This window comes from Tachypleus tridentatus, chromosome 9 (genome assembly GCF_004210375.1).
Source record: "Tachypleus tridentatus isolate NWPU-2018 chromosome 9, ASM421037v1, whole genome shotgun sequence".
In the NCBI taxonomy this organism is placed as follows: Eukaryota; Metazoa; Arthropoda; class Merostomata; order Xiphosura; family Limulidae; genus Tachypleus; species Tachypleus tridentatus.
Window position 1 is genome coordinate 69,685,500 of NC_134833.1, and position 16,400 is coordinate 69,701,899.

At 31.8% G+C, this 16,400-nt stretch overlaps 2 long non-coding RNA genes across 2 annotated transcripts; both read right to left on the reverse strand.

Moving 5' to 3' along the window:
• Positions 1-1,338: 1,338 nt before the first annotated feature.
• On the reverse strand, positions 1,339-7,474 carry LOC143227130 (uncharacterized). The gene is made up of 3 exons (XR_013014897.1): positions 7,388-7,474; positions 4,206-4,368; positions 1,339-1,812 (listed from the first exon to the last, which is right to left on the reverse strand). It is a non-coding gene; the product is annotated as an uncharacterized LOC143227130 (long non-coding RNA).
• Positions 7,475-11,596: 4,122 nt separating this feature from the next.
• On the reverse strand, positions 11,597-13,888 carry LOC143227389 (uncharacterized). Its single transcript, XR_013014994.1, has 4 exons — positions 13,859-13,888; positions 12,694-12,753; positions 12,091-12,238; positions 11,597-11,709 (listed from the first exon to the last, which is right to left on the reverse strand). It is a non-coding gene; the product is annotated as an uncharacterized LOC143227389 (long non-coding RNA).
• Between the last annotated feature and the right edge of the window lie 2,512 nt (positions 13,889-16,400).

The window sequence follows — 16,400 nt, forward strand, 5'->3', positions numbered from 1 at the left end:
TTTCTTTTTCTGAATTCCTTAACATCAAGCTTTAATTTAAGATAAAGGTAGTTAAGTCTGCCACAGTAAACCTTTTCTTAATATTTGTTGATTACTATAATTTTCTCTAACTCATAACTTAACGCTTTTCAACCAAGAATACAGAAAACACAATATTATACTCTTTGAAGCTGTATATGTACTTTTATTGCAAGATAAAAGGAATACAGAAAATTGTTTGGGGTCATTCATGTCAAATCATCCAGATTTTGGAAAATTTTCCAGGTGACCCCTCAGAATGCCTTGAAAAAATTCACATGTGCTCATCTACCCATATAATGAAAAATTGTCAAAGATTAGATCAATATATCTAATAGTTTCTGATTTACAGCCCTGTAAAATTTAGTTATTTTTTTTTATTTTTGGCGAATACATTTTTGGGCAACTTTGGCTGCTTAAAGCTGCAATACTAATGGTGATAGAAGGCTAAAATTTGCTACACTGACTGTATTAATCTCTAAAATGGTCTCAAACCAAGTTTATCTCTCTTATAATTTGCATAGGGAGGCTGTTAAATCACCTGGAAACCCAAAATCTTAAAAAAAAACATTGGTTTATTTAATAAACCATAGCTCTAAGACTTAATGTGATGCAATGCTGAATTTTGTTTTCAAATTTCCTATAACATATCAGTTGATAAATCAGCAATTGTTGTAATTAAAAGTCTATTAGATCTCTTGTAAAAAAAATATAGTTGCATGCAACTTTAAACAGCCCTACTTCAGGCCACATTTTGACCATTTCAGCCTTTTCAGATTTTTACCATATATTTTTACAACTCTGAATATGATCTACAAACAATTCAGGATGGTGTTCAACCTATTTTTTGAGTTATAATTTTTTGAAGTATCCTCTGAACATACGTTTGTTATTTTAAAAAGAATTCAGTTCAGATGTGTTACTGTGTGCAAACAATTTTGAGTTATGATTTATAACTCAAAAAGTAGGTTAAACACCATCCTGATTTTTTTTGTAGATCATATTCAGAGATGTAAGAATATATGGTAAAAATCTGAAAAGGCTGAATAACTGGTGACATGGTCAAACTGTGGCCTGAAGTAGGGCTGTTTTTAGCTAAATCATAAAAAGTTGCATGCAACTACATTTTTTTACAGGAGATCTAATAGACTTTTAATTAAAACAATTGCTGATTGCAGCTTTAAGCAGCCAAGTTTCCCGAAAATGAATTTGCCAAAAATAAAAATAAATTAATTAAATTTTACAGGGCTGTAAATTAGAAACTATTAAAGATATTGATCTAATTTTTGAAAAATTTTCATTATATGGGTAGATGAGCACATGTGAATTTTTTCAAGGCATTCTGAGGGGGTCACCTGCAGCCCCCTGGATGATTTGACATGGAATGACCCTTTGTTACAATCATGTAAACAAAATTTGTATTTACAAAATATTCTTATATAATAAATTGGTTATTTTGAAATTGATAAAAACACACATTAAATTCTTAAAACAGTATCACAGTACAATTTGTGCCTAGATCACCAATCTCTAGGAAAATTTCTGATCAACAAGAAGATTTAAAAAATAATTTTAAACTCATATATAAACAGTATAACAATAATTCAGAAAAATACATAAAGTTTAATTTTGTAATTATGGATCAGTCTGCAGCACGTAAACATGACACACACTACAGTGACCAGGGATTTTCATTCTTCAACTTATTTTCAGATAAATCACACCAAAGTGTTCCTGGAGAACTAGTTAACAGTTTCTATGACATACGAGTTATTGGTTGGATCAAAGGAAATACTAAAAAGAGAACGTATCAAAACATAACTCAAGATTATTATATGAATTACTTACATTGTCATATAATTTCAACCATTTGTTAACAGTAAACTTCAAATATTATTTCATTAGTACTTGAATCTATATATCATTCATATATCCCTTTGTTTCAAACTAATGCATAATCTAACATACCATTTCTCTGCTAACAGATCCACATATTTTTAAATCTACTTTTCAAATCTCTAACATACTTGGTCAATATAGCTATAAACTTCCTATCAAGAAAAAAAACTTATTTTTATTTATTTTTAAAAGACAGTTTAGTTCTATAATAAAATGTCTATAGTCAGTGTAGTAGTGAAAAATATTTCTTGTTTATATGTTTTTATCTTTATATTAACAGTATTTACAATAAAAAATAATCACAGATAACTTACTTCCATGTAAGATAACAACCACATGATCTAAAATTATACATGTTTTCTTATAGCAAAGCGATATTGGGCTATCTGCTGAAAATTATACATTCTTAACTACTATGCACTAAGAGAACAACCAAACCATGATGATGATGATGTATATACATATTTCCAAGTATTAGTTGCAGTATGCAAGGATTACATTGCATTTAGAATTCTTCAGTTACAGCTGTTCAGCAACTCTAAACACATACAAAATAAACATGAAGACTCACAGTAGTAGCATCAAGTTAACAAAGACATAATATAAAGTTCATACTTAAATAAACCTCTATACTTACTAAAGAATTCTTTAAAAGATTTATTTAGTTTTACCAAATTCGATTTGTATTCATTATATGTGCATAAAACTATACATATTTAAATACTTTAAGATTAGGAAAGAAACAAAAGGGTGTATGAATATCTACATACACATAATTTATAACAGAAACATTAGATTAAAAAATTCGTTTTAAGGTACCTAACCTTTTACTTACCAGGATAAAAACTGGCAATATTATTTTATTTTCAGTAAAATGGTCAAAATCATCTTAAAATCATCTGCTGCTAGACAGATGAATACACAAAACTATTTCTTTTGTACAACTTTGAAGTGAAAAATTTTCAAGTTTTATTAGAGGTGAAAAGAAAAAATGGAATGACAGATTTTTCTACTACTCGATTTCAAATAATCTCGTCTGTGATACTCTGTCATTTTTATATACTGATGCCAGTTGGAAACTGAAGTAATAAAAGTTTATCCAGTGATGATTAACTTTAGATTTGTTTATTTGTTTACAAAAGATGTAGTATAATTAACTCTATAATAAGTCTAAATAAATATTTATAAACAGGAACCAAGTAATGAGAATTCAGTTTATTCAGATATGTTTTATAAACAAGACAAAGATTACAATTGCCTGATATTATTGTTGAATATCAATGGCATTTGGAAACTAAGTTATGACATGACATTTCAGATACTGTAATTTAGTCATGATTAGATCTGTTTTATGAAACAGGTAAATTGTATTTTTTTTAAATTAATACTTGCTTTTAAATATAATCAGTCCATAAATTAAAACACTACAGGTATATTTTAAATCTTTAATCAAATGAGTCTAAATCTAAAAATAATGTCCCAGACTTTTGCATGCGAAAGAAGCTATACATTTCCTTTTAACATAAGTTTTACTCATATTATTGTTTTCATAGTTTTCAGCATGAGCTAACACCGGCCTCTAACTAGGAACTACTGTCATTACAACTGATTTATAACATGAAACATTAATATCCAACTGACCTTTAACCTGAAACTATGAATATCCTACAGATATTATGACTGATCTATCAGCTGAATTTACTGATATACTATTCTCATTACAACTGACCACTGACTTTAAACTCTTGATATCCTAATGACTTTACAATTGAATTAACCTGAAACAACTGATATCATAGAGACTTTACAAATGAACAAACCGAAAACTAATGGTATTCTAATGACATTATAATTAACCTAACCGAAAACTATTGATATTTTACTAATATTGTAACTAGCACCTAATCTGAAACTACTAATATGCTATTGACATTACAACTAATCTTCATCCAGAAATTAATGATATCATGACTGATCTTCTTTAACCTGAAACTGTTGATATATTAACAACTTCATGATTAATCTTTAATTTAAAACCAGTGTTAATCTGTAATTATACACATTTTAACTGGCCTTTTTTCTGAAAATACTGATATTCTATGAACAGCAAGAGTGACCTCTGACTGAGAAGTGATGTTTTCATACTCACAGTGCACTTAGGTTGGAGAGTGAATTAAGTAAATTATTAGTTAATGAAAAATATATTTTTTTAAATTTATATTTCTACCAAAAGCATTTAATAAAAAATACTGTTTTTTACAGCAATTTGTAACATCAAACCTAAGTACCTTTCTTGAAAAATTCATCCAACGAGGCAGCACAGTGGATTTAGGTAGAAAACTGATATCTTGTTATTAAAAATACTTGGATAAAAACAACACACAGGAGTAAAATTATCTTAATATCCTGTTGTTTCCGAAAGACATCAATCTGGTGTCTGAGTAGAGTAATCTGAAATGATTACAAAAACATAACCTTTTAAAATTAAACACTGAAGTATCTGTATTAACACAACATTTCATTCAGTTCTGCTTAAGGACACTAAGCTAATAATTAAAATGTAATTAACACAGTGTCACCACACACTGTTATACACATTGACTGAAACAGTCACAAATGTTCACATTTAATAAATGCAAAATAAAATAATATGAGAGTATTTCTTACCAAGTCAGTTTGTGACCACTTGCTTTATTTGTTTGTGAATTTTGAACAAAGCTAATCAAAGGCTACCTGTGCTAGGCATCTGCAATTTAAGGGTAGTAAACTAGAAAAATGGTAGCTTTTGTTTGAAATTAAACTTAAAGTAACACTTTGGGTTGTCTATGCTCTGCCAACCACAGGTATCAAAACTCAGATTCTAGCCTTTTAAGTTCACAGATATACCGCTGTGCCACTGGGAAGCGAGAAAGCAGATAGTCAATACAGCCCACTGCCAACTCTTAAGCTACACTTTTACCAATAAATAACGGGATTAACCATCACGTTATAATGCCTCCATCATTGAAAGAATGAACATGTCTTATGACAGAAACTTAAATCAGAAGAAGACAGGTCAAATGCTCAATATAGGTTTGTAATACCAACATTTTTGAGATTTTAAGAGAATACCCTCAATATTGTTTTGTATTGCCAACATTTCTGGTATTCTAAGAGAATATCTTCAGTACTGTTTTGTGCTGTCAACATTTCTGAGGTTTTAAAGGACATCCTCAATATTGTTTTATATTTCAAACATTTATGAAATTTTAAGAGGATAGCTTTGGCATTGTTTTGTCTGCCACTTCAGTGGTTGTCAAATAAAGGAGGAGGCAAGAGGCATAAAATTCAAGCGTTTGTAAACATCATTGAAGAGTTAAAATATTGGTGCAGCACCCGTCAATTATACATAAACTATTTTTATATGTCCGCTGATTAGACTGCACTTTTCAAGAATGAAGGAACCAAGTATGCTAACTGCTTCAGTCAGGTGCTATTTCTGAAAAGAATCCTATCAGACAGAAACTTACCATAAGATGTTTAATTATTTTTTATAGTAAGTCTCCTGTAAAAAGCCTGTGAAGTAATCCAGACTTTCCATTCATCAAACAGTTATTATATAATAACAGTACAGAATAGTTCTTCAAAAGTAAATGTATGTTTAAATGCACATTTTCAAAAATATTCCATGGTGGTATTTATGTAGCAATTATATTTTAAGTTACAAGTTTGTATATAAAGATGATCATAACTGTGATTAAAAAAAATTTTCACGACTTCACACTTGACCAAAGTTATGCCAAAACAAAAGTAAGCAAAAAAGAAACTACGTTTTATTAAGAAAAATAATTTCAACTGTAATAGAGACAATCAATTGGACATAAGATGTACAAACCATATTGGTTTTTCCATTAACTAATAAATACTTGTCAGAAACATTTTCGAAAGCTAATTGACAGGTAAAGATGGAAATGCTGTTCAGTTTGATGCAGATAAAATCAGTTTCTTTTGAGATTCACTGACCAGCAAGTAAATGGAGGTAACTGGATGAAGGATCCACCCATTTTACTTTCACAAATGCAAAACATGTCAAAGCATAATATTATGAATGGAGTGGTACGAATGGTTTAGGAGTAACTTTTCATAAATTTTCAATGACCATTACAAGTCTTTCGTAAACAAAATTTTTTCACCATGGAATTAAAGTTTGAACTGAAAACTAAAGAGACAATTTTCTGAATGGAAAATAACACAATATTGCATTTCATTGTATTTTTGTTGGTTATAAATAACATACTATAAAATGTCAGAAAAAACTACCAGCAATTTGTTATAGAGAAGATGTAGCAGGTGGGCATGGGAAGAAGATTCTGATTTTACAATTTATGGCTCTGTAACCAAATAACATAGAAGGCTATAAAAATTATGCTTTGCCTGACTAATAATAATATTATAATACGTAATTTATGTTAAATTACCTTACTTCTCAGAAGGACTGCATACTTGCACAATACTATGAAATGCCTACACAACCAGCATGGTTCCCTCATTTTGCATAAACAAATGTGACACTACAATTTTCATGCAGATGGTGACCCTCTGGTTATTGATAAACACATTTGGGAGGAGTACTTACACAGACTAAATCATTTACACATCACTTTCTATGTCAATAGCGACCTCATTTACCAGACCAAATATGAGTTTTGGGAGTATCTTGAAGCCAGAAGCTTCACATAGTTAAAGATATTAAAGATGCAATTGTCTGGGAAGTAGTCAGCATACCAGATGAAATGTGCATTGTTGAAGAGAACCAATACATTCTGGATGCTGGAGGTGTTGCATGTTGAAGAGTTACTGTGATTGATCATACATCATGAAAAAGTGGCACCATGTAACAACTGTAGTATTTCGATCTCCAAGGTTCCCTTACCCTGTGCAATTTTACCTTACTATGACATACCATTTCTGAGATACAATTTGCTGAAGTGTATCTCAGAACATCTGGTATGGGGTATTAACACGCTTATTCATAAGCGAAGAATGACGTCTCAACCTGATTAACAGAGAGAGTTTGCAACTGACTGTTTATGGACACTTGTCTTTGAAACGAGAGTATAAACAAATATAGGATTGTAGGGGGCGTTGCAGTTGGATGTTACTTTATTCCTACACTAATTAATAACCTATTTCTTTATATTGGTTTAATTATGGCTTTAGTTCTTGTATAAGTAGGGCTTCTTTAATTTTGCATTTGTTTACATGTAAACAAAGTAGCTCTACTCCTTTCTACTCCCTAAGAATTTTAAAGAGGATGTGTCTGTCCCTGGAGAGAAAAAAAATGTATATTGATCAACTGTATTTTTATAATTAATGCTATACATGTGGAGAATAAAATGGCATTAAATTTATAAACATGAAAATAACCTGTAAATTTGCTGTACATTACTCAAAAACAAAGTTAGAAGCCAACATTAATAAAGGTGCTTACCTCTTCTTGTACAGGTTTTATCTTGACTTCTATGTGCCTGTCGACTGTATCTTCCCAAATAAATCCAAAATTAAGACATGTGAACCTGGAAAACAATGAACAAATATTTTGAATTTAATTTTCTTTATATATCAATAGGCTTTTCCATCTGGGAGAGAGACAATTGGAATTTCCAGGAATAAAGAGCTGCTTTAGTCAGCTTTATCTTATAAGACAATATAGTTTAATCAAGCAGTCAAAGCAGGTTAAAATTATATAGAGAGAGTTTACAAAAATACACTTCCTAACAATCCAATGAAACTTTACAACACATCTTGACTGATAAAATTATTAAGGTTGTAATCAATGAAAATGAACTGGAAGCTAAACACACAGCAGAATATGTGAAGAGTGACTGTTTTGATGAGATTAAACAGGGATATTCTTCTAATTTTATTATTTATCATCAGAGTTTCATGGATGTATACTAGCAGAAACTAAACCTATTTAAAAAGCTACAATATTATTGTGTCTTCCACTTACTTATGTTTCAAAATATTTTGGAGAGAACTCTTCTCCCAAATGCTATTTATTTGTTCTACTATTGGTTCATTTTCCTCTACTTTTACAGCTTCCAGAATAAATACATCTGTGGGTCCACAGTGTGTGCCTAGTTTTATGTAAAGTAATAAAAACATTACTTGTAAAAAAAACAACCAAAAACAGAACCCATATGTACATCTACCGGAATATACAAATCACCATAAATATATGGTGTTATGTTTTGTTAGTCATGTTCACAGTTTCTTGGTATCACCTTGCCACTAACACAATGTAGTTGTTCATTATGTTTGAAGGATAACCTTCATAAAATCACTAATTATACAAATCTATAACAATGTCGTTCATTATGTTTGATTGATAATCTTGATAAAATTATTCATTATACAAATTTATTACAATGTTGACTACATAATAAGCAACATTATTACACTATATCCTGTATAAATGAAAAAAGGTGTTAAAACTTCCATACAGATAAGACAAAAGGTTGCAACATAGCAAAAATGAGCACAAAGTAGCTGAAATTAATTTATTGAATCTCCATGTTTTACTTTTCATTTATCTTTGTCTTTATGGATGTTTATACAGCATATCTTTAAAATATTTTCTGTATGGTGGCAATTTACTATGTTCCACTCTTTACCCCTTCACCTGCCACTTCCATGTCTTAAGAAGTATCTTTAACCTGTAATCCCAGCTGTCACTCACTTAACTACCTAGTGTTCTTCTTGATTTCCTATGGAAGCTAACAGTATGTAATGCTGCACTGGTTGTTTAATCTAAACATTTAGGACTGCTTAAACAAAATACATATTTTTTTCACTCTCACAGCTATTTTAATTATGTTTCCATTAAATTACATCAGACCAAACTGTACTTACTAATAGAAGTTTTATTTCAGAAGAATTATTGAATTTTTGCTAAAATAATATACAAAATCAAAAGGGAATCCTCAATAGCCACAACTTTAATTACATTTCAAATGGCTCAAGAGATGGAGCTGTGAACTCAAAGTTTGTATTTGAAAAAAAAACTTGGAGCCATTCTACAAGCTGCTAAACCACAGTGAAAATTGTCAGAAAACTACTGTAAAGTACAAGTAGAAATCATCTAACATGAGCTTCACGATGGTAAAGTTCTATGTTACATTTTATAAATCATTCCTGGTGAGTCAATTTTATGCATCTGTTGTATGGCTTGTTTAAATGCAAACAATAAAACTGGATGTAACAGTTTCAAACTTCAGGATTATATAGTTTCTGATACAAAATATCTGTTTCATACATGTATTATTTTATGAATTTGAAGCTATCAAAATTCGAAAAGATTGAGAAACAATTACAAATGCATATCATTGTTGAGGATTTTAAATTCCGGTTTTATATATTCCTACGTTCTTTTAACCTTTCCTATAAAGGTCTATTTCATAAAACTGTTAGTATTATATTTCTTTTGATTTGAAAAAAACACAGTCTTTAAGTTCACTATGTCCTTGATCACTGACATGCAAAAAGAAAAAAAAATTAAGCCACCTAACTTTTTTGAAATTGCTAACCAAAAGGTTTTATGTTAATATATAATTAACGCATGAGTGTAATGATTGTAGACAGAGCCCTCTCACAGTTTTAGTCCTTTTAGATTTGCCAGAAACAAGACAATCTGGTGAACGAGGCCTCTTTTTTTCCCCACTTGTGAACGATCGCATTCGTGTTTCTATGCCACTTATAAAACGAGAAAGACACATCTACGCGAGCGCTGATTAGCTGACAAGCACTGATGACGTGACTATAGATCCCCCTCCGCCCAACCTGGTATGGAGAAGCACTGCACTCAAAGTATTAGTGGAGGTTGGAGATACAAATATTTTTTATTTCAAGCACAAACATGATTATCGCAAGTAGCCATTTGAACGATGTCTTTTATTTATTATCAAAATTTATTTGTATCTCACCAGAAATTTTCTTTTCACCCCTTTCAAGACCTAGGGGAACAATTTATCACTTTATTATATAGGCCTATATAATATATAATAATTTGGGAGTTGCAACAAGTCGTAATGCATACACCAAAATCATAATGATTATGCCCAAATCGTAATGGTTGGCATCTCTGTACCAAGTGACTAGCTAAAATATATATTTATGTGTTCTTCTTATGTTTACTTTTAAATTAAGAAATTAACTGACATGTAATATTAAAGTTTGAATAATAATCTACAGTGTAATTCCAAACACATTGACACAAGTTCGTAAAATAGTAGTTCAATAAACTTCTGAATGCAAGTCAATAAATACGATAACATGGCCATATGAACTGTGAGCTGCTGTGAAAGTTTTTCTCTATTCTGATATTTCGAGGGTACAAACACAGTATGCTTGAAATGATATTTGATTTGGTTGGAAGCAAAATGATTTAAATAAGCCTATCTTATCTTCATTACCAACAACTCATTTCTTACACTACTATACTGTAATATTATAATTTAATTGAAGTATAATGAGGAAGAAAATCAAAAAAGAATCAGTAGTGTAATTGTAGCTGAAGTTGTTCATGCATGTTTTTCTTTCTAGTAACATATCATTTAGCTTAGTTTTTATCACTTTGTTTAGGTCTATGCCAGTCTGTGGTGAACTGATAGTTATACTGCTTTATACAGTTGAAAAGAACAGAAAACAAAAAAATGTGTTTCAATCACTATCTTATGACTTTTTCAAGTTGAAATGTAGGCAATTATATCAAAACATAAAAACCAAATTGAGAAACATTGATTGGCTAAGTATCCATTTAATGAAACTTGTGCTCATGTTTCAAGGTCAAATAGGTGCTCTTTCATTCAAAACTATTATGATTTTCCTCCAAGAAGTTTTTAAGTGCTGTACTTGCTCATTAAAAACCCAATAAATTCACTAATACTAATGAGTTTGTTTAGAACATGGTGAAATAAACCCAAAATCAGTTTTCATTTGTTTTTCATAAATAAAATCTTTTCATTGAATATCCTTCAACTCGAAAACATTAAGTTTCCTAAAATGTGTGAAAGAATGAGATGTTTATTATATGATATTTATATTAAACTACAATCTACTTTGTCCTGTTATATTGTTTAGGTTTGGGTTTACTTAAATTGTTTACATTATGATTCAAGGATCTTTAACTTTGGATAAAGCTTGAGTGTCAGGAAGGTTCATATTTGCTTGTTGCATTGTCTAGATTCTGATTCAAGAATCTTTACCTTTGAACTAAAACTTACATTTTATGGATGTCTTTATTTCTTAATCTGTCTCTATTAGAAGAAATAAAATTGCCCATAGCCTACATAACAATCAAGTGCAAGGCTACACAGCATGTTACAAACACCAACCTCTAGTCACCTGAAGGTGAACATTCTGAAACTCTCCTGGCTCAATTATTCCACTTGGTCTTTTAACATGGAATATTCCTACGTTATTTGTCTTCAACTGCAGGAAAACAAGTGTTAAACACATATAAACGCACACATACATAATTCTAGAATGAAATTACATAGCAATTTTCACAGTTTTCGACACTAAAAATGAGCATCTGTTGAAGTATAAATAGCTGTCTACATTTTTTGATTACATCTTCCATCTCTTTATTTTAAAAGACATACAATAAAAAGGTAGCATCCTCAATGAAATAAGAAGGTCATTTGGTTTACCTTATATGCAATACAATTACTTGTGATGTTGGTTAGGCTGAGACACACAGGAGCAGACTCAGCGTCAATGCTTTCAGGAAAGACTAGTGTTGTTGCTGGGCTAGAGACAATATTATGTTAATTGATACATAACATCAAAATACACCATAATTAACAAATATTACATTATTTTTGACCAAAAGACTTAGTTGAAATTCTGAAAATGTTCTTGTAAATTTCTCGTAAAGTAAAATACAAAACATTACTTTTACAAAGGATATTAAACTTGTTTATGTATTTTTCAAACATTTTTATACTTGATATTTTCACAATCCTCTTTATAATAAAACTTTTTGATGTATATGGACTAATACATAATTTACTTTTGAAACACATAACACATTTACATACAGAATTTCCAGCAAAATAAAAGCTAATACTTTCCAAAATGGCTGATATTTTATCAAATAAAACCTTCAACAGGAACTAAAACTTACCATACCTTCAACAATGATCCAAGGGTAATGGCATCCCCTGGAAAAGGAAGTGGTGGGGGGAGGAATGCCATGGTCTTCAAGTATACAGCTCATAAAAGAAGAGCTTGCCCTGTTGCTAGTATTACTATGGGTAGCCAGCTCTGTGGACTTTATCTAAATTCAAGTAAACACAATATTTTATTTTTTTTAGTTCTTTTCCTTATAGCTGTATTCATGAAATTTTATATATTCAGTAAGAAACATTTTACACTAAATTATGTTCTAGTGCATACTGAACATTATGTTGTTAACTATAGGAACTGTTTAAAGAAAACCTTTTTTGTTTTCAATATCATTCAAAACTAATTCTCTTGTTCATTAGTTATTCATGTACTGCCATTTTTTAAAACGTAATACACATTATACGGTGTAATAGAAATCTTTCCATGTTTTACCAGTTATTCTCCAACCCAGTAGTTTCATACATACATTTACAATAATTTTTCATACAACTGATATAAATTAAAACAAGTGACACTTGTTCTATCTAAAATGGATGATTAAAATATTGTTTCATATCTGCTAGCCATTTTATTTAAGACTTGTATTTTTCAAATTTTTAAATTTACCTGCTCAAAGCTTAAGTTTCCTTCAGATCCTTGAATTTCAACTTCCTCCAAGAAATGGACCTAAAATTGAAAAAAGGCATCAAGCACCTTTATTGGAAAACAGTGAATTCAAGCTCACTTTTTAACAAGTATAACAGGTTGTGTAGCTATCATAGTATACAAGTTTCTCTAACAAGTTAAGATAATATGTACAAATACAGTAGTTTAAGAAAAAAACAATCAAAATAAAGTAAAGGTTTAACTTAACACATCTGCTGCAACAAAATGTTCAGAGAAATTTATTTTCAAGTTATCTTAAAACCATTTTTACATTAAAATACTTTTCATACAAAATAAACATATACCTATTCTTCCAACATTAAGAGCTTCACATACGGTTTGAGTATTTAGAAATGCCTGTATACATTCTTAATCCATAGTAATTTGGTTAAAATTTCGTTTAAATTAGTGTAATTCAGCACAACTCATGATAATGTTTGAGAAAAAAGGAAAAAAAACAAAACAGGTAGGTATATGATTAGTCAACAAACTTGTATGAGATTTGCTAATCTCTTACTGTGCTGCCCTCTATATATGAACTGTTTCCTTACTCAGGTTCCAACATGTCTCTTAAATTGTTCATTATGCATCATCTCTGAACTAATCGCGGCATAATATGCACATGTGATAAATATGGCTTCCTCTACACTCCTCTACCACACCATCACTTCAAAGTTTGATAGAAGGTATCAGCACAAGAGTAGTGGGGATGAGGTGTGATGGAGGAAATAACCTACCAGAAATACACTTTTTTCAGTGCAGGAAATTTATAACTTCTGATATGGTATGTACCTCCTCTTACAATATTAAATATAATCCTACACTGAGAAGGAGAGTCTGAGGTGATGGAACAAAAGAAGTAGCCCTGAAAGTGTCGATAGGATACCCTTGATAATGAGATATAGATCTGCACAATTTCTCTTTATACACATGTGGAATGTGTAAAACGTAAGTGCTAAAATTGAAAAGGGTATATCAGAGTGGGAGAGAACATGATAGGAAAGTGGCCCTAACCAAAGTAAGCAAAGGTAACTCAGTCCCACAAGAGTAAAGTGGGTAAACAAGGATGTTCCCTTGAGTTCAGAGGAGCTAAGGCAAGGCAGACCATACTTAGTAAGCAAATTACATCCAAAACCTTCTCATGGGGCACTATCATACTGTCTTCACTTCAAATCCAAGAATCCACCGATCTAGATATTAACAGCTAGTATTGAACAGATGTCTATCATATGAAATCAACTCCCCAAATGTGGCACAGACCAGCATTATCCAAAGGCAACAACATCCCCATAAGAAGAGATGAAGGGATAGTCAAGGATGTAAGTGTAACAATGCCACACACTACCACTATGACCCACAACACAGAGATTGGCAACAATTCCTTTCTGCTTTACCAATGCAGTCAATGGATGGGAAAGTCTAGAAAAGGCCTATTTGTGAAGCAAAATATCAAAATGTTATTCACTGTCATGCGATCTTGTGGAACACGCCATCAGAACTTTGATTGTGTGAAGCCATGGAAGATAGATGGAAATTTACAGTTAAAGAATACCTTGTCAGATACCACTCACCCTTGATGAGATTCATGAGAAAAAGTGGTAAAAATGATTTAAAAATTCCTGAATGAAAGTAAATATAATTAAAAACTTATCAGTTACAGTCACATCGAAGTCTAAAAAATGACCATAGGTGGTAAATGAAGTGTAAATCGTCATACGATGAAGATGGAAGTAGTCTACATGCCAGACAGTAGAATCTCCTCCATTGGATGAAGAAAACAAGAAGCGAGAAAAGTAAGTTGTTGAATGTGAGGAAAGGAAGCCTGGAAAAAGGTACTGGACTAAGAATGTAGGGAAGAATAGACCAATAGAACCAAAAGGCAGATAAAACTAGTGAGGACAGAAGGTGAAAGAACATGATGAGAGGTAAACTGCCATGGAATATAATGTCAGGAACATGTATTCTGAAAGGTAGCAATACAAGCTATTAAACAATGAAGAGCCTTGACTTGACACAGATCCAGCCTATCGACATCCAGTAGAGTGTAAAGATCGGATATAGAAGGAAGAGAAATAATTGAAAAGGAGGAACAACCCTCCCGAGGTACTAAAGTCTTGAGAAGAAAGGAATAATTTGGTTAAATGAAAAGATACATAGGGTAGTGAAGAGTACATGAAACATCAAAAGCAAACAAATGCAAATGTCGATGCCCACAGGCTTATAGATAAAGGAAATATGGTTTAAGGGACAGAAGGAAAGTGGTTCAAGCAGAAGTAAAGAAAAAATGCATTAGATTGGTAAGAACAGGAGAAGGAAAACTTCTGTACTTAGAAATGAAAGGTTTTGGATAAGGCCACCCGATATCTGGAAAGGCCCAGGTGAGAAGTTCTGCAGCATGATCTGTAGTTGGCTTGTCAGCAGAAAACCCACTTTTAGTAGACCAATAGTAGAAAATTTTGCACTTGCATTGGTATACGTATATGGAAGATGGTTTTACGGAACAAGCTAACAAGGAAGCAACTTGATGCGTAAAACCAAATCATCTCATCAAAGATATAACAAAAGCTTGGCGTGAAAAAGTAGTTTATGTAGGCTGTAGAATATGGGATCAAGACTGATGAAGAAGGGAGGGGAAAAGTAGAAGAGTGTCAGAATGGGATAAGAGTAGTCATTATAACCTTTGAAAACAAGGTTGAACTGGCCAGTAGGAAGTAGTCAGGAGGATCTGACAATGAATGGAGTAGACAAGAGAACTCACTTAATTAGGCAACTGAATGGTTGTGTGGCCAATATTGGCTGAAGCCATCGACTCCCAAAGCCTGTGGATGGAATACTGATGACCAAATGACGAGCAACATGGTACTGAGGCCCATGACGAATGCATCCACTTAGAAACAACCCTGCCGATCACAAAGGCCCTGCAAATGAGAATATCAAATGTTCACTTCGACAAATAGATCCAGTCAGAGTACACAACTAAACTGAAAGCACCAGGCACATGACATGTTATGAGGTGAATGTGATGTGCATTGGCCCAGTATAACAGATCCAATGTCTAAAAAAAATATTTGGTTAATATGTGCCATCACCAGAGAATTGTCCAAATGAACAATCATCAGGCAATGGCAGACAAGAAAGAGAAACTGATGCAATGCCTAATGTGTGGCTAGAAGTTCAAGAACATTGGTATGCAATACGGTTTCATCCACAGGGTAATGGCCCAAAGCTAATGGGGAACTATTTTGATTGCCCACTGCAAAATTAATGCTCAAACTGCTTCTGACAGATGCGAGCTGGTCATGGAAGAAAACGAAAACAAGAACAAACAGGAGATGGGGAAAATGAATAAGATGCCAGTGAGAAAAGTACTCGACAAGCCAAGCAACCACTGAACCCAAACAGAAAAGGTAGTCACTGGTACTGGTGGGGATGGGAGGAGTAGGTCATTGAGGAAACCGATGAGACGTACCCCTGATTATAAAAAACGTGTAAGGACAGGAAAGAAGAATAGGAGGCATATAAGGTTATCAAGACAGCCAAGCTACAAAAATCATAAGGGTGGGTTTGTTAATTAACAGATTTCATCTAAGGCTCAATAGATTCAGGAACTGGACAAAATAAATACGTCTCAAAAAAGGTGCCAGACATAAATCCTTAAGTTACATAGA